This window comes from Callospermophilus lateralis, chromosome 9, assembly GCF_048772815.1.
Source record: "Callospermophilus lateralis isolate mCalLat2 chromosome 9, mCalLat2.hap1, whole genome shotgun sequence".
Taxonomy (NCBI): Eukaryota; Metazoa; Chordata; class Mammalia; order Rodentia; family Sciuridae; genus Callospermophilus; species Callospermophilus lateralis.
This window is the reverse complement of record NC_135313.1, coordinates 82,399,054-82,419,084: the sequence shown is the minus strand read 5'-3', so window position 1 is coordinate 82,419,084 and position 20,031 is coordinate 82,399,054. Positions and strand designations below refer to the sequence as shown.

The 20,031-nt window shown below is 36.7% G+C and overlaps 1 pseudogene; it reads left to right on the top strand.

Moving 5' to 3' along the window:
- The first annotated feature begins 18,875 nt into the window (after positions 1 to 18,875).
- LOC143407556 (coiled-coil domain-containing protein 43 pseudogene) lies at positions 18,876 to 19,574 on the top strand (annotated as a pseudogene).
- The last annotated feature ends 457 nt before the right edge of the window (positions 19,575 to 20,031 follow it).

The following is a 20,031-nucleotide window of genomic DNA, read 5'->3' as shown; positions in this document are numbered from 1 at the left end:
TTATTCACAATAGCTCCAAACTGGGGGTAACTCAAATATCCACAAGAGAAAAACAGAGAAGTTCTGATATAATTGTATGGGAGAATACTGCATGATGCAGGAATAAACCACCGTACAATGAACAAGGGATTTAAAACAATCAACAAATTATTTGATGGAGTGAAATAATTCAGAGACAAAAGAATTCATAAAATATGAGGTGATTCACTCACTTAAGGTTCAAATACAGCACAAGTAGTCTATAAATTAAGATGAGGGCATTGACTGCCTGTGGATCTGTGCAATGAACATAGGGTGCATAATGAATCCTCCTGGCATTTGGAAAACACCTGCATCCTGGGTACCTGGGGGTAAGCACTCACCAAAAATCATTCAATTATATCCTTCATACTTGCATTTCTAATGGATTAATATAAAATACTTTGCCAAGATAGGCTGATAATAACAACATGAGCTCCTGTTCAATAAGATGACTTTTTTAAAAAATCATTTTTTGAGCACTGTTCCTTTCATACTTCCTTCTTTTTTATTTTATTTTATTTTTTGGGGGGGAGACATGAAAGTATGATTTTTAAAATTTGTACTTTTAAGTTATATATGACAGTAGAGTCTATTTTGACATATTTATACAAACATGGAGTATATCTTGTTCTAATTATGGTCCCAGTCTTCTGGATATACATGATGTTGAGTTCACTCTGGTGAAAAGTTATATCAGATTTATTCCACTATCTTTTTTATTCTTTACACCCTCCTTTCCCTTTATTTCCCTTTGTCTAGTCCACTGAACTTCTATTCTTTCCCTCCTTCCCTTGTTGTGTGTCAGCATCAAAATATCAGAGAAAACATTTGACCTTTGGTTTTGGGGGGATTGGGTTGTTTTACTTAGCAGGATAGTCTTCAGATCCTTCCGCTTACCACCAAATGCCATAAAGTCATTCTTTTTTATGGCTGAGTAATATTCCACTGTGTGTGTATGTATGTGTGTGTGTATATATATATATATATATATATATATATATCTTACATTTCCTTTATCCACTCATTTATTGAAGGACACCTAGCTTAGTTCCATAGCTTACCTATTGTGAATTGAGCTGCTATAAACACTGATGTGATTGCATCACTGTAGTATGCTGATTTTAACTCCTTTGTATATATATAGAAGAGTCATATTAACTGGGTCAATGGTGGTTCCATTCCTAGCCTTTGAGGAATCTCCATGCTGCTTTCTGGAGTATTTGCACCAATTTGCAGCCCCAATGGCAATGTATGAGTGTACTCTTTTCCCCACATACTTGCCAATATTTATTGTTATTTGTATTATTAATAATTGCCAATCTGACTGGAGTGAAGTGTAGTTTTAATTTTCATTTCCTTAATTACTGGAGATGTTAAATCACTCTAACAAAAGAGGTGAAAGATCTCTAAAATGAAAACTACAGAATTACAACAGAAAGAAATTGAAGAAGACCTTAGAATCTGAAAGGATTCCCCATGATCTTAGATAGGCAAATGGCCATACCAAAATGACCATACTACAAAAAGTGCTTTACAGATTTGATACAATTCCTATTAAAATTTCAATGACATTCTTCATAGAAATAGAAAAAGCAGTTGGGTGCAGTGATAAACATTATAATCCCAGCAGCTCAGGAGGCTGAGAGAGGAGGATTGTGGGTTCAAAGCCAGCCTCAGCAGCAGAAAGGCACAAGGCAACTCAGTGACAACCCGTCTCTAAATGAAATACAAAATAGGGCTGGGGATGTGGCTCAGTGGTTGATTAGCCATGAGTTCAATTCCAGTATCCCCCCTCCAAATAAAAAAGAAAAGAAAAGAAATAGAACAAGCAGTCACTTGGAAAAATGAAAGGCCCAGAATAGCCAAAGCAATCCTTGGTGAGAAAAGTGAAGCAGGGGGCATCACAATATCAGACCTTAAATTATACTACAGAGCTCTATCATCAGAAAGAGCATGGTACTGGCACAAAAACAGACATGAAGACCAATGGAACAGAACAGAAGACACAAACAGAAATCCTCATAAATACAATTATCTCATACTAGACAAAGGCATCCAAAACTTAAAACTGGAACAAAGATAATCTCTTCAACAAATGGCTCTGGACAAATTGGAAATCCATATATAATAGAATCAAATTTAACTCTTTATCTCTCACCCTGAAAAAAAAAAGCTCAAAGTGGATCAAAGACCAAGGTATTAGACCAGAAACTCTGAGCATACTAGAAGAAAATGTAGGCCCAACAGTCCAATGTGTCAGCTTAGGAACTGACGTCCCCCCAAATACTCCTAAAGCACATGAAGTAATATCAAAAATCAATAAATATGATGGTATCAAACTAAAAATCTTCTTCACAGCAAAGGAAACAATTTAACACATGAAGAGAGATCCAACAAAATAGGAAGAAAATCTTTGCCACCTGCAGCTGATGTAAAGCATTTATTTACAGCATATACGAAGAACTCAAAAAACTTAACACCAGAAAACAAAACATAAACAAACAACCCAATCAATAAATGGGCAAAGGAACGAAGCATACACTTCTCAAGAGAAGAAATACGAACAGTCAACAAACACATGAAAAGTCCTACTTCCTACTTGCCCTCTGCTCCTTGACTACAAATGTCACTAGACAACATTTGCCCTCCTCTGTCTCGTACTCACTTCCTTCACATGGTGATTTCTGCTGTTAATTTTTTTTTCTCCCTGATACCTCTCTCCAATTTTATTGTTTTTCTACCTGGAGACTTTTTACATTTCCTTTATTTTGGTTAGGGTGGGAGTGAGAAGAGTAGCTAAACGGTTGTCCTTCCTCCAAATATTCATCTTTATACATGTAATATCCTACTATTCAGAGTCAATGAAGGAGCTTAAAAGTATTTTATGCCATCAAAGCTGGAAACTTTGAACTCTCCCATTTGAAGTTCACTTATCTTGTGTGTTTTAAGTCAGTTACTCAACTAATTCTGAACTGACAGAAAGTTTGATGGGACTGGAGGTACACTGAAGAGCTTTTAATCTGGGAAGAAGTGGATAGACTTAAATCAAATTAGGACATAATGAATGTACATAAACAACGTGAATAATGTCTCTGGAGGGAGAGAAGTCTTTTCAAGATTGTGGCCTCCCCCTCGTTTCTTCCCAATATGTTTTACTATCTCTTCTACCCCTGGAAACCCACTCTGGAGTGTCTCCTTCATTCTAAGCTTTACCCAACAATCCTGCCTGAGACCCTGTGCTCTGCTTGCCTCCAGGTGGCCCCTGCCTGCCTCTGTGATTCCAGAGAGAATAATATTCTCTCTTGTCTGTGCACTTTCCCTTTCCCTCTCCACTAGCTTTTTCTCTATCTCTAGCAAGATTAAGTCTGGGTTGTTTAGAAATAGATGGTCCCCTTTTGTATTCCTGTACCTGAATTTCAGCTATTTCCTCTGCCAGGAAATCCCACACCAGGCACTGGCTCCATCCAGACCCAAACAGTTAACCGACTTCTTTGGGAATACTTAGCCTGCTCTTTCCTGTCCGGCATCGCTTTAATGACTTTTGCTTGTGCCATTTGGCGCTTTTACCTGTTAGATTATAAACTCCTTGAGAAAGTGATTATGTTATAATTTATGGATTCTGATCTTCAGCCCAATGATGGACCAATTGTAAGCATTCAGTAAATATTTGTTGATTATTTCATGAGAAATATTTAAAAAGGTAATCAAAATGTCCTCAAGGGAAATAATGTGTGCGTGTGTGTGAGAGAAAGAGAGAGCACTTTGATATTTTCATTTTTTTAATTTTCCGTCTTTTTCCATTATTTACACACACATATAAATATGGAAAACCATAAACAAATGTATTGAAAGAAGGCATAAAAAGAAAAAAAATAACACATATGTGAATTTTCTCTGGAGTTGAAAATTTTTGCTTTTTATTATTTTAATAAATAAACACTGAAACCATGCTTCTGATTGTCAAAAACTACCAGTCAAAATTGGCTTTATTTCAGGAAACATATTTATAAAAGGAATGTAGGAAGACTGATAGTTGATATTTTTTTAAGATGATGATTTCCTTTAACCGGTTGACTTGTGTGCAAATCACTGGCCCACTTTTAACTGGAGGAGAATAATAGGTTGGTTTAGGTTGGTATCAAAATTAAAGTCTAAAGTCTGCATTTAAATGATGAGATGCTTGCTTGTGAGAAATTTCCTAACTGGGACTGCTTCCAAAAGCACTTCACTGTAGCTTCATGGAATTTTCTCAACTGTTTTATTTGTTCCTTCTCCATACCTCTTCCCTGGTGCATAGAGGCACATCTGTCTGTTTTCTGCCTTATCAAGCATGCATCTACATCTGCAAGGAGACCTCCACTTCCTTGGCTGAAAACCTGTATCTGATTGTGGTAATAAAGCTCTACTTCCTCAGTTCAAAACATACATCAGACAAGACCAATTACTTCAAATGACTCATAGTAACAGGCAAAGCAAAAGTCGTCTTCTTGGGCCTTTGAACTTCTACCGCTTCAAAGGTGTACTAAAATGTGGTTATGAGGCGATTGTCTAAAATTGCCAAATTACCAGTTTCCAAGCTTTGACATTTGTTATTTCGAGTAACTAGACAAAGGAAATCATTGAGATTACCTACCAGGAGAAAAGAGACAAAAAATAAGGGGAAAGAGGAGGCAGATAAAAAAAATAGATATGACATAGGTAAGGCTCATGACTATGATATCTCTTTTTAAGCAAAGGTCAGGAAATCAATTCAATTAACTATTACTACAATAGGATATCAAGTTTAACAAGAAAAAAAATATTCTTGGTCTGAAAATCATAAAACATCTTAGTCTGAGAAAAATCAGAAAATATATATATATATATATATATATATATATATATATATATATATATTTTTTTTTTTTTTTTTTCTTAACAGAAGCTACTATCTAGAAGTACTGCCTGATACTTTGAATTCTGGCAAAAAGATTCCTGATGTTCATTTGATGTTTCACAAGTGTCAACAGTGGTAAACAGTGGTCAAAAATCATGACTGCCTACCAGCTATTTAAGAACTCCTGTGGCCATACCTGTTCTTGTCCTTTCTCCAGGAGTAAATTTAGTAGGGACTCTCTGCAAGAGAAATGTTCCTGGCATGCATTTTCAATTGTATAAAAGGCTTATTCTTTTGCGTCTCATGAAACTCTTCAAAACTTCCACCTTCTTTCTACAACCTCTTCCTAGGAACTGTCGGTTATACAGAGAGAGACAGGACACTCTATGGCAATGGGCATGGTCTCTAAATCCCAACTCCAAGATGTAATGCTGGCTCGTTCATACATCCATGACTTCATGAAAGTTGCTGAACTTCCCTTTCAGTTTCTATGTCTATGAAATGGGGACAATAAATGACACCTACCTCAATGTGAAGCTATGGGCATTAAATACATTTATATTTATAAAGATTTTCAAAGAGTACCTGGCACGTGATAACCATTATTTGTGTTTGTAAAATTTTTTAAAAGATGAAAAATAGTCAATTTACCTTTTATGATGTGATAAAATTGGTGGCATGATATATTTTGTTTAAAATATAAAATTTTTAACTACTGCCTGATTCCAAAGAAAGCTGTCGGTAGCCCAAACTAGCCAGCTGCTTCTACAATCTGTACCACATTGAGCCATAAAAGGTGTCACCCAGATGAAATCTAGAGATACCACATCTAGTAAGTCAAGCTTTATCTCAAAATAGCTTTGATTATTTTCTTAGACTGTCATTCCTGTTAAAATGAGGAACAAAAAATTCCCCACCCTGGAAAACATACCCTTTCTGAGCCATAAATGGTGAGTTTTAATGACATGATATTATTTACACTTTATAAATACCTAGCCGTCAGTCAGTCATGGCTCTACCACTGATTCTTAGAAATTTAGATCAAGAGAGGCACATTAAACGATTTAGTTCAAGCCTCTCAATTTGCAGAATAAAGAGACTTCAATGAGACAGGTATCAGGTGAATCTTCCAGGATCACAGTCAATTAGAAATGAAGTCAGACCACACCAATGAAGAACATACCTTCTGCAGTTAGGGGGCGATAAGTTCAGTTTCCAACTCTCCCATTTCATACTATGTAACACGTCTTAATCTGAGCCTCCTCAACCTCCCAATAAGATAATGAGATCATATTTGCAGATGAGATAATTTTAAAGCAATTAGCACATGAGTTGGCTGGTAGCAAATCTCAATAAATGGCACCTTCAAAGTCTGTTCAACATGACGTTGGTTTGTAAATGCCTAGGTGGCACCTTTCTTTGTCAGGCAAAGGCTACCGAGTCAAATGTTCATACTCATTTTTAAATATAGCTCAGACCCTGTAAATAAACCTGTGGAGTCAAGTTTTATCTTGTCCACTTTGTATTACTCAGCTCTTGTACAGGAAATGGAGTGTATTTAATATTGATGACTCTGTATGTGTCATTTAATCGTCTCTATTGATTGGATTTCATCAGAGTGTGGGGCTTGGACAGAGCTTTGATTAGACTGTAAGGATTCTTGGCCGTTTTCTTTTACCCGACACCATATCAATGTACCTTCTGGTGTGATATCACTTTCACAATCAATATCTGAAAAAAGCCCTACACATAGGCCTCTAGGAAAAGAGAGAAGGCACTGGCTCTAAGCCCCTTATACACATAGATTAAACCTCTCCAATTGAAAAAGGTTTATTGCATGTTTTAGAGCAGGATAGAGTGAGAAAAAAGAACTGAAAGAGTCTCCGTAGATTTCTTGTGTAATTTGTGCATCATTTTTTATTTAAAAGTGTCAAATTCTTCCTTTTAATGTTGGTTGACATTTGAGAATGGATCATTTTTATCAGTGAAATTTTACAGTTTCAATCTACTGTTTTTTTTCCCCTAGATGTAATAATAGTCTATAAATATATTATTTGGGCAAATTGATATCTTAGACAGACTATTCTTGCCCAAATTCATTTTGCATGGATTTTACTGCTCTGAAAAGTCCTCTGGGCCTCCCTGACTAATCTTCCACCGAGGCAAAGTTTATTTTTCTATTTGCCAAAGTTTTTTCACCAGGAATCCACACAGCTCAGGCTCCAGATTTAAATAACACAAACTAAGCAGCATTAAGTACCAAATGCATCTCTTTATACTAGGTTCATGGAGTTCGTGGTGGTCTTTCGATGTTGAGTGGGAAAGGGGTTGGGCTAAAATGCTTATTTATCTCTTCTCAGAAACATGGAGTTTTCAAAGGAGCTGGGATCTTGCTCGTCAGGGGTTGCACTGAAACTCCTGGAAGAAAATGAGGCAATTTCAATAATGTCAGATTACTTTAAGTATCAAAACTCTGGGGTTTGGAAATAACATTCTATCATGTAAAATGCAGATTCCCTTTAAGACATAATACTAAGTATCATGGTAAGTGGTGTTGTACCCTGAGATTGAAGCTTCCTGCTATAACATAGTATGGAAGAAAGGGTAAAAAACACTTGAAATCCATTTTTTTTTCTATTTCATAGTTTTATATAGTCATTTCCAAACAAAGTAACTAAAAAATGTTTTTTTTTTTTTTTTTTTTTTTTAGTTAATGCTTAGTTTGCTGATGTTATAAAAGAACAGGTAATAATGATACAAGGGGTGGGTTTTATATGGCCACTTTTGGGGCAGAATAATCTTCAATCTTTTATTTTATATATGTGTGATTTGTGGCATTGAGAGTTGAGAAAGGAGGCAGGTTTTGGCATCATTCATTGATCCTTATTCAAGAGACTAATATTTTATTTCTCATTTGAATTCATCTTTAAAGGTTGACGGTTCAGATGAAATCAGTAGGAAACAAATACATTTGATGGCCCAGCACTGTGTTCTGAGGCTACAGAGCTGAATAAGAAATTCACAGCCCTGTTGGCTGGAGGGGAGGGGATAGACACTGGAACAGAGCATCACTGCTGTGTAGTGAATGCAGAGGTCACGTCTGGACAGCCAGAATCCAGAAGAGACACACCTAGGCTCCAGGGGACTTAGGGAAGGCATTAAGGGGAGACTGTATTGAGCAGAAAATTTCTTCTGAAATCTGCTAACAACCGCTTTGACTATTTTAAGTGACAGTTTGTCCTTTAAAAAATATTTTTTTCTATTTAATTATACATGATAACAGAATGTATTTTGACATATTATACATATATGGAGTATAAATTCTCATTCTTGTTGTACATGATGTAGAATCACACTGGTCATGCAATCCTATATGCACATAAGATAGAAATGTGTGATTTATTCTACTATCTTTCACATTCCCATTCTTTCTCTCTTGCTTTCATTCTGCTGTGTCTAATTCTTCTATTCTTCCCTAAACCTCCCTTATTATGAATTAGCATCCACATATCAGAGAAAATATTTAGCCTTTGGTTTTTGGGGATTGCTTTATTTCACTTAACATGATAATCTCCAGTTCCATCGATTTACCAGCAAATGCCATAATTTCATTCTTCTTTATGGTTAAGTAATATTCCATTGTGTGTATATATACCACATTTTTTTTATCCATTCATCTGGTGAAGGGCAGCTAGGTTGCTTCCATAGTTTAGGTATTGTGAATTCAGCTGCTTAAACATTGATGTGGCTCTGTCACTGTAGTATGCCGATTTTAAGTCTTTTGTGTGTAAACCAAGGAGTGGGATAACTGAGTCAAGTGGAGGTTCCGTTACAAATTTTTTGAGGACTCTCTCTTGTTTTAATATCACTTTCTTCATTTTGGCAACAGTTTTCCCTTACTATAACTGCAACATTTCTCTCTTTATTTTCTTCTATCTTCGTGTTCTTCCTAGAAAAGTGCTTGGCAAACCAAGGACCATAAGCCAACCCTTGCAGTTTATTGTGTAAATAAAGTTTTATTGGAACATAGCTACACCCATTTGTTCAACTACTGTCCATGATTGCTCTCTCATTACAACGAAAAAGAGAAATACTGTGAAAGAAACCATAGAAGCAGGCTGAGTACTATTTTTGCCATCTGGCCCTTCACAGAGAAATTTTTTAGACCCTTACTGTAGAAGAAATTTTCACTGTTGTAGAACAAACTTTATGTTGCAGAAGTTAAAGAGGAATTCAGTTCCTCTGCAAAATGCCACCCTGTTCTCTGGTGATAATTGTAGATTCTGATTCCGCATATCTCCTATATTCCATTTCTAAAGTTATAAATATTTGACTTTCACTGCTATGTATTTTTATATAATTTCCTCAGTACCGGAAGCTATTATCTTATGAAAATGTAGGGCTGTACATTTTGTTCTTGCAAATTCTCTGGTGATATCAGAAGTTAATCTTTTAAAAACATCTTTTGTGATTTCCTCTATCTCTATAACTGTTTAACTGAAGCAAAGATTCTCAAGTATTACCTTTCCCAAACTGTTTTAAAATCTAATAAATAGAAGTAACTAATATTAATTAAGCATTTAGTAGGCATTAAGTCTTCTAGATGGCACATTTTTTCCTAGTTCTGTGGTGCCAGGGACAACATCAAGGGTCTGCATATGCTAGGCAATCACTCTTCTACTGAGCTACATCCTCAGCTAGGTGTGTCATTTCCATTCATCCCCCTAACTATTTCCAGAGGAGACTCTAGAGGAGGAGACTAAACCTCAGAATTTAGACAACTAGGGGTCAAAGGCAAGTTCCCAGGTTTATAGCTCAAGCCTTTCCACAATACCAGGTGCTTTTGACTGAAGACTGCTCTCTGTGGCGTGCAAACTTTAAGTAGTGCTAAGGACCAATTTCAGTAGGAACTTAAGGAGAGGTGAGATCCATACAATCTTCAAAAAAGAATTAGCAACTTTCCTTATTATATTGAGAATAAAACTGGTAAAATTTGGGTAAAGAGTTATATTCTGTTTGCTTGTACTAACCTTTATCACGTGAAACCTTGGAGAAAAGATTTCTGTGGCAATTCACAAGTTAGGATCTCAAGGGAAGCTTTCATTTTCAGGTGAAGCATCTGCATACACCTTTGGAGCATTCTCTTTCCTGTGACCCAGGGCTGAAGCCATCAGTGGGATGTTGCTGCTATCAGTATGAAATGAGGCTATGTGACTGCACTTCATGGAGGCCCAAAGGGATTTGGGCTGTGAACACTGGGGTCCCCCATCTTGCTTTGTTCTTGGCATGAGATATACATGTGGATAATTTTGCTAAAAGTTTGCTTTGACCAGGTCTTTCCCCTACTCACTAACTTTAGAAAATTAATAATGATAATAATAATAATACTTAAAATAAATTTTAGAAAGAAAGGAATAAAATTCAGATGTCTGCTGCCCTCAGAAAAGGATCTCTTTGGCCACATCTTCTATAACTTTTCTTCTTTTAGAAAAGGAGAGGGGAATTTCTTGGAAGTTAAGAAGTCTGAAGTGTGACCATGGAAATTGCCATGTAAAAGCTATAAGCCATCAGCAATAATGGTCTTTAATTTTCTTTGAAATATCTGTCTGAAAGGATCATTTCTTTAGGCAGATGCAGAATAACCATTATCTTCACAAATACCTTCACGAAAATGATAAAGATTGACTAGGCAGAATTACTTCAATGACAACTATGTTTCTTCCTCCTTTGAGAACGTTTTCTCACAGACAGTCTATGTTATAAATCAAGGAGATTGTGCAGGCAGGGGTGGTGTGTGTGTGTGTGTGTGTGTGTGTGTGTGTAAGCGTGCATGCATGAGTGGACAGCAGGAAGGGTATGAGAAGGAGACTAAGCACAGGATGGGGTTTGCACATAGAAAAGAGACTGAGGTTGGGCAAGATATTTGCTCTACCCCTGAATGGGGAGGTTTCATGGATGGTGTGACTTAAGACAAAAACTCTAATATGCCTCAATGTTGGACACAGGGTCAGATCCAGCTTATGTGGTCCCTGAAGATTATACAATTTAGAATCTCTCCTTAAGAAAAAGAAGTACAAAACTATGTGTATACAATTAGCACAGAGCATTGGGATGGGCCTTACATTTTAGGTTTTTCACTTCCCTAATGGATCTGCTTCTGCTTCTGGTTCATATTCCTTCTAAGTTAATTTTCCTTTTTGGCCTAAATGTCCCTGTGCAGAGGATGAAGAGTAGCCCAAAGACCTTGACAGCTAATCATCCAGGGAGGGGTGAAGCTGAAGTTGTGCACTAGACTGTTTTATAAAGAGGAATTGTGACTTCTCTCTCAGGTCTCTGGAGGGTGGTCTACACTTCAAGATTTAGGCACATTAGAAATCTCCTGATCAGGGAACTGCACTGAGTTTTGTCATCTGGAGAATGGTTTGGATCCAAATAGGCTAGAGCTATATTGGACCCTGAGAATGGGTCCAAACCTGCAGTTCAGAGAGGCCACCAATGGCAATAGCAGTGGTTCCATGATGATCTTTAGTATTATCTTTATACCTGTGGCAAGAGTTGTGGGAAGAGTTACAGATGAACTTCTGTTTTACGGTGAATAATTCAGGAAAAAACCTGAACTAAATAAATGGATACATACAAAAAATCACTGTTCATTCCTTAGGTCCAAGGGGGCGTGTTGGGGAGTAGCATCACCTTCACAGGACTATGGGCAGCAGAGGCAGAGACAGGGCACTTTGATCAGAGTAAAAGCACCTGAGAAACCTAATCTTGGGAGGAGAGGAGATAGCACTGTACAGGAAATGACTGGGAACATTTGATGGGACAGGAAGTTCCTGCTTGGACACATTGGATCCTGTTTGCATTTTTATCAAATGCATCACCACTTTGTGGAACAGGTTTATGGGGCTTTGTATGCATTCAGTCAAAGCCAATAAATGCTAAATGCATATCCTTATTTTTCTGTCACTAAGCCTTCGTTCCCATGCCCCTTCCTTCTTAGTTAGCATCTGGTCTTCTCCAATTTGTCAGCACTTGATGAAAATGACCTACCTATGAAATCTATCTCAACATACCCCCCCAAACTTGGAAACCTTTCCTGATATGCTCAGCCACTATGGTCTTTCCTTTTAAAACATTTTGTCTTCTCTGTATCCCATTTTACACTGACACTTAAAAATAACGGTGACTTTTGTGTACATCTGGGTTAGTTCTGTCTACATGGATGGGAAAGACCCCCGGGTCATTTAGAATTGTTTGGGCTTCAGTTTGCATATCTGTTTTTGCATAATGGCAACGTGCACACACAACTCTCATGGGAAGCATGAGGTTGCCCTAGAACCGAGCTGCCAGGATGAAAACTAAGCTGGGAAACTGAAGGAACCCATAGAGCTTGCGGGTAAGCCCTACAGGAAGGAACCACAACTCATTCATCTCTGAATGAGAGGAAGGGTAGTGCCTCCCACAAGGGGCCTTCAGTGTTTTGTGCTCCAGTGGATCAAAGTTCGCCTGAGTCATAGAATGATTGTGTTTCTTAGACGAAGACACCATTGGGATTGAGGGAACCGAATTATCCATATATTAATAATTTTGCCTCCCCCCTCAGTTGTCCTTCACCCAAGACCAAAATCATTCCTCTGAAAACTTGATCATTAAACACTTAGGCAATGCTGAGTGTCTAGACTTCATATACTCCACTTGTCATCTGCTCTGTGTATCCCTCAGAGCAAGTGTCTGGCACACAGTAGGCTGTCAATGAATGTTGATTGATTGGGTGGCTAACAGTCAGCTATGATATATTTCTGCATACACCCTACATGTAAGCTATAAGCATTTGGGACTTTTTTTCTCTTATATAGTCAATATTTTCACTGAGAGAAGGAGAGAAATTATTAGTCTTTGATGTACAGCACTCTTCATTTTATTTTAAATAGGAAAATTGTCTTTTTAGAAAACCAGTACAAAGTTGTACTGAAAATGGTTCTGAGGCTTATGAACACTACTCTATTATCTGATAAAACTGATTTACGAAGAGGGAACTAAAGAATAGAAAATATATTCAAATATTAAAAAATTTTACATGGAATTAAAGTTCTTGGAGAAGACATAAAACGTCTGCATCTGGGATCTGGATGGGGTTGAGGGAAGGCTTTTATTTTTAGCTGATGAGCTGAAGAAAAATAAGGAGTATGTCATATGTTGTGTGAAATAATCCTGAGTTGGCACTAGCTGGAAAGGTAGGATTTGCCTGCTTCTTTGAACATTAGTTCATATCCTTCATGTTCATTATACTGTAGACCATTAAGCTATTTTATGGGCAAGAAAGAAGTTCAAGTACAGAACAAGTTGCCAAAAGGATTATGAAGTTCATTTTGATTGATCAATAATTAACTGTACCTTGTGAAATTACAGGCTTGACTAACTGTGGAACGTTATTGTAGTGAACAGCTCCGGCTGCCAGAGAGAACAGAGAAGATAGAAGAAAAAGCAATGGAAACCGAAACATCTGTCCCCTTTGTGCTGCTGGTACCCAAGATCTCACTGTTTCCTCCTCTACCCAAAGCACGAACCGCACAAAGCAGGATCAGATTGATACGGGACATTACAGAAGATGTTTGCTTATAATTATTTGTAGCACTGTTTTTGAAGCTCAAGGATAAAACATTCCCAATTATTCATCAAGCTCTTGGAACTCACAGGCCTCTGTAATAGGGATTTAGCAGAACAACAAATAGCATACGGGGATACAGATGAAAAGAAGGAATGTGAAGGGATTATTGCCATCAAAAAGGCAAATGGCTATTTGATGGAATTTCAACGATACAGGGAGTCAGAAAGAGATGGCGAAATAATACTAATTGTCAAATACATAGCTGTTTAGCACTGATGTAAATTTTAAATTATTTCATGACTGTGGAATTATTATTTATTCCGTTTTATTTTCATAAGTGGGTGTTAAGGTAAATATATGTACTTATGTAGGTGTACATATTTACCTTTTAAAAGATAACTATTTGGGGGGGGGCAAATTGTATTATTTCAGTGGCCTTCTTGGAAAAGCTGCACACATTTGAACTTTGACAGTTCTAAATTTAAAAATATTTAACTTTTAATAAGTTTACCAGCTTTAGACTACCCCAAAGACATAAGGTTTTTTCTTTTTTTAAAATTACTTATTCATGGTTTGCACCCTGCCTATTCCTAAACAGGTTTTGAACAGTGTTTAACATAGACTATCTGAAATCCCAAACAAAGCCTGGGACTGGCTTCTACTACATCTTTTCCTCCTGTGCTAGTACAGAGAAAAGTTATATTATCTATAGATAATGACAATTATAGCAGAGATAGGCTTTAAAAAGTTGCATTTGGCAGACTTTTGGATGCTGGGTGGTCTCAGAGTAGAAGACAAAATTGCTTTCCAGATAGCAGGGTTATCCCTCTGGCAATATACCTCAGGGCAGGGAATAGATAACATTTAAAGACTTTTTAGTTACTACAAATTAGATGAAAATATATTTATTTTATAAAAAAATAAAACATTTTAAGAAAAAGGTAACAAGGAATTTAAACTAAATGGCAATCTCAGAATTCCCTCTATTGATCCCAACTCTAAAATCCCACCTCTGTTTTCTCTATCTAGCAATGAAGTTGAAGACCTCAGTGCTCCATTTCATCCTGAGCTCCGCTGACCCAGCATTATCGTAGGAGGGCAAAGAGCTGCTTAAAAGACTAAATAGTAGTTTTTATTTTTTCTTTGTTTTTTTAAACTATATTTTATATATAACTCAAATTTCTAGTTTGAGACACACATAATATAATTGCTAGAACAACTAAGCATCTAAGAGTCCTGCTGGTATAGCATAATAAAAAAAATAGTTTCACTATATGGTAGAGTTGTACCTTAAAGGATTTAGAAAGTCAAATTTATATGTTTCAAAGGCACACATTTTTTTTAAATTAAGACCTATCTGCCAGTAATATAGCAGTAATACATATTAACATCATAAATGTGCATAACTGCAGCCTTGAACATCAGAACCCTGCTTGGTCAGTTTGGAGGGGATCAGTAAAAGAGATGTGTACTACCAAAGCAATGCTGGAGAATTTCAAAGGAACTGATACTTTTAGAATAACAGATAGGTCAAGAAATACACCTGTATGAAATAAGATTCTAGCTAATTTTTGAACAGGGAGAGCATTTGAGGGTGGGGGTTGAGAGAGAAAGTAGGAAAAAATATGTTGTCATTTTCTATGCATCTCTCTCCTGAAGTTGGAAATAGGAAAGATATTTCAGTTTTATACTGATTTTCTTATGCCTTTTGGAAGTTATTTATTTACATTACACTAAAATAAATACTACAATAAAGTTTTTGTTCATGATGATTTAAAGTAAAGTAAATGTTTTATGACCAGAATTTAAAGTTACATTTGTGACTGCAAATAATTCTTAGAAATGAATATTTCCCTGTTTTGCTTTTATACTAAACAAATCTGCAGCATGTTACTTTAAAAATGAAATAAAGCTTGTGTTCATAGTGACAGTCAATAACACGGCAGCATAATAATCAATTGCTATTTGTAGCAGCGGGACTAGCAGTGGGGGCAGATCAGTGCAAATTACTGTCACTGTGTGCTGTCATGTATGCAGCCAGCCTGTAGAACCCAAGACAAATGATGCCCGATGCCATAGAACGAGACAGTACTTAGTCATACCTGCACAACAGCAGAGCAACGCGTGCCAGCATCAAGTATAACAGGAAAGTGTAAATAAATCTAAAACATTGATGGGTGGGAAAAATAAATTAATCCAGCTATGACTTCTCCCAAGATTTAAAGCTAAATGCTCATACTTTCTTCTTTGAGCTGGAAATAGGTGGATTACAGGTGTCTGGGGATCTACAAAAAGGTTAGATTGCTTTTTAGAGAACATCAGAGATGTCTTTGCTATACTTTACTCCAATGTTGCAGAGATGATTCTAAGACCAGACACTGAGCATAAATCACTTGTGTTGGCCAATTCTAATGACAAATTGAAGTGATAATTTATTTTCCTTACAAATAAGAAACAACCTCAATGGGGGTTGGGGGACAAGTTTATCACCAACATTGATCATTGAGTTATCTTTTAAAAATCTTTTACATTTTTATATTTAATTCAAAGGAAAAAAAGGAGATCTCAAGTTTCTCTTTGGGAAACCTTGAATCTTTGAACAAAACAATCTCTTAATTTTGAAGATAGTCCTGCTTACATTCTACCTCAGTTTTCTTGATGAATCAGGAGTGACAATGAGACAGAACTGGTTTGCTCATTCAGGTCCTCCTATGCACATATTTACAGGAACCAAGTTGGGCAGATAGGTGGCATATTAATCTCTCCATCCCTAACACTCCAGCAGTTAATTAAGACTGCAGAGAGATATATTAACTCATTCAGGAGAAAAATGCTTCAAATATAACCTTGAACAGGATCAGGAATGGCTATCTGATTTACTGTACCCTGTGCAAAATGAATCTTTGGGACCCTTAGTTCAAAAATAGTTAAGAATTCAAGATGGCAACAATGAAATATCAAACTAAGCCCGAGGACCCTTCTAAGTGTGTGGCCCCTAAATACTACACAGGTCATATGTCCATGAAACCAGCTCACAATGGGATAATTTATCTTCCTACTCTGAACCTCACAGAAAACACCTGCTTAGTTTGGTTTATGTTACTTAATCAACCCTTGACAAATTGATTTCTAAACTAAGGGATGGAGACTGATAGCCTTCAGGCTAAAGTCAGCCCAAAGACATATTTTGTTTTGCCTGATAGGTGACATATAGGGGGTAAGACTAAGTGACAGCTGATTTCTTTGTCTAAGTCTTACTCTCTCCAGTTTTTCGTAGTTTCTGTTATTTCTTTTCTTTTTTTTCCAATAAGGTATTTTTGCCCCTAACATTACCTGCTTAGCCCCCATTGTCATTTGAGTTTGCCACTCATGACATGGTAATAAAAATCTTTGGCCAGCATCTCACATACCTAAAAGCCACACAAATAATTATAAAAACTTCATGCTTGTAAAACTACATAGTCATTAAAACAATATTTGGTAAGACACAAATAAGATAATAGTATTGATGAAATGTATGTTCTGAGAACTATATTCTCAAGAAAAATTAGCATGAACTCAGTAGGCTTTTTAGCGAAAACCTGTCAGGACCAAATATTATTCCATATTTTACTGATATAGATGGCAAAACTCAAAACATTCACTTATTCAACATGCTGAGCCCTTTACAATTCTGAAATCACATGAAAAGCAACTAGCAAACACCAAGGTGAGAAATGGGATTAAAATAAAGTGAAGTAGCCCTCAGAAGTAAACTGTGATCCACAAAAAACGGCAACTCTTTTTCCAAGAATAATGGCTTTATCAAATATGCCGAAAATATGCACACTATTCAGAAATCTGATAATCCACTTCACTATTAGATATCTCAGTGACAAATTGTAATATTTCAAAAGAAGAAAATGGCCTGTAAAATAATGCACCTGAAATTGAAGAAATAATTCTGCTCAACAGGACAATGCTTTGAGTTCAATATATTGGTTTCCTCATCCATAGTACATATTAATAATGGCTGAAAAGTATCACCATGTTTAAGAACTTCATCACTAGTGAATGCAGTTGAAAACCCAACATTACTACTTTCAAGTTGCTAAATTATTAATGAAAAAGGTGGTATATGTCAATTTAATTGTGATTAGACTTAACTTCTAAACTAGGCTAACATATATGTGTTCCTCAACATTTTTTTGGTAAATGTCTACATACGACTACTCTTTCCAGTTCCTAACTAACAAAAAGAAGAATAAAAAACTAAAAAAAAAAACTTAGCCTAAACTTTTGGGTTCTTTAGTGTTTTACCAATAAAACTGTTTGCTTATTCAAAACTTTTGGGAAAAAATGAACATATATAGCAAATACCCTTGAATTAATCTCATACCATTCTGTCTGGGTTGTTAGTTTTACATAAATTCTTTTTTTTAAATCCATAGTTCTTCCTCCACACCCCAAATTGTAATTTTATTCAAAGTAATATTTACCATGTAACCTAGCATGGATTGGAAGTATTACTAGGGGAATGCTTTTAAAATATTGTTGCTATTTACCTGGCCCAGAACAGATAAAGCTACTATTATGATCTGCACTTTTCCTAAAGGATGTGCCTTATTAATGATGGAAATTGTAATGTTTTGGGGTATTTTAAAATATTTAAAATATTTACCACAGAGCTTAAACCAGTTGTGAAAGAAATGGATTTTCTTTTAATTAGTTCAAGGTGGGTATTGTGTGCCACAGAAAATAGGTCCATGGACAAATCTATCTCATGAGGCTTTGGTGGGGTGGGGTGCTACAAAGACAGGGCAGCTAGACTATTTCTGAGCAGGCTGCTTTTTCCAAGGTAGTCAAGATATATCTTCTCTCCTTTCTTGATAGCCATCTTTCTTATATACATATTTTATAATTGGCAAATTCTATTACATTTTTTTTCTGTAATATCACTATCTCTTCAGTAAGAAAAGCTGGATCATGAATAAAACTTGGCCTTGACAAGAATGCAATAGCAGTAAATGGAAACATGCTTTGCACATATTCTTCCATTTTGTAGAACCATCTGAAACCCAAAGGACAAGGGATGAGGCTGACTTTGCATCACTGTCTTTGATTAACCTGTGAAAAAGTTGAGATTCCCCAATAAATGTTAGGGCAAGTATCTGTACCTATTATTTAATAGACCTGGAAGTGAGAGGTTTTTCTTCTTCTTTTTCTCCTTCTCCTTCTCCTTCTCCTTCTCCTTCTCCTTCTTCTTCTTCTTCTTTCTCCATGTGTGTTATCTCAAATGTGCTGTACAACATGTACCCAGAAGTTCTTAGGAACAAAATTAAATAGTTAATATTTTAGTTAAATGGTAAATACTACACAGGTATTTTCTTAATGACTGTAAGCAAACACAGGGAAAGACAGTTTGTCGCTCATCGTTATACGTTTGTGAAATACTTTCCAAGAAGGACCCCCCCACACCCCTGCGATGTGGCCACAGCAACCTTCGGTGAAAGTGATGGTGGGGGCAAGATTTCAGATCCGGGGTGCTCCAACGGTTGAAGGCTCTGGGAGTGGACCAAGCCGGTTATGGTTCCTACATCCATGGTGTCCTGCAGGAGGATGGAGGAAGAAGAGAAGGTGGACACTCTGCAGGGTATCCTGTCTGCTTTCCTGAAAGAAGATTCCCTCCTTAATATCTGCAGGGAGATTGTGGAAGGATGGACTGAAACTCAATATGTTGTCACCAAAGTGAAAAAAAAAAAAAAAAGATGAGGTACAGACCGTTGCCACCCACATTGAGAAGCAGGCACAGATTGTGCGGAAGCCCAGGATGGTGTCAGAAGAGGAAAAACAGAAAAGTTTCCCCGCTGGCCCAGTGTGCTGATGTAACAACTGGAAAGGACTCTGTTTCCAAACACCAATGTAGAAGATGTCCTCAATGCTCAGAAATTGGAGAGAGACTTACTTCGGGATGAGTCCCAAAGGAAGAAGGAACAGGACAAGCTGCAGAGGGAGACAGACCAACTAGACAAGCTGGAGCTCAAGGAAAAGGAAAAGAAAAGGACACAGAGAGGGTAGCAAAAGCAATAACCCTGTCCTGTTCAATTCTTCCACTGCTTCAAGAATTTGATAAATGGGAAAACTGGTTTTCAAATGTGTGTTTAAGAGAAATGAGGAGAACATTGCATAGTTAATTCCCAAGGCATTTCCCTTTGTTTACATGGTCAATAGGAAAATCAGAATCACTTTTGATTACAAAATATGCCATGTTGTGGTGGTGTGGGCGATCAGATTATTATAGTGGATGTCTGTACCAAAGAGCAGCAATTGGTACAGCAATTTATTTTTTAATACTGAAGTCCTGTGCTCCTTTAGGCTCCTGTTTTTACAAAATGTCTTCCCTCACCTTCCCTCACCTTCAATAAATTTTCCTTGGATAAAATAGCAGGATTCAGAAAGCTAACAGTTACCATTTTCATCTGGGAGAAGAAACATGACCTTTCCTCTAAGATGAGAAGTGCAAGTACAAATTACTTTAGAGGCAATA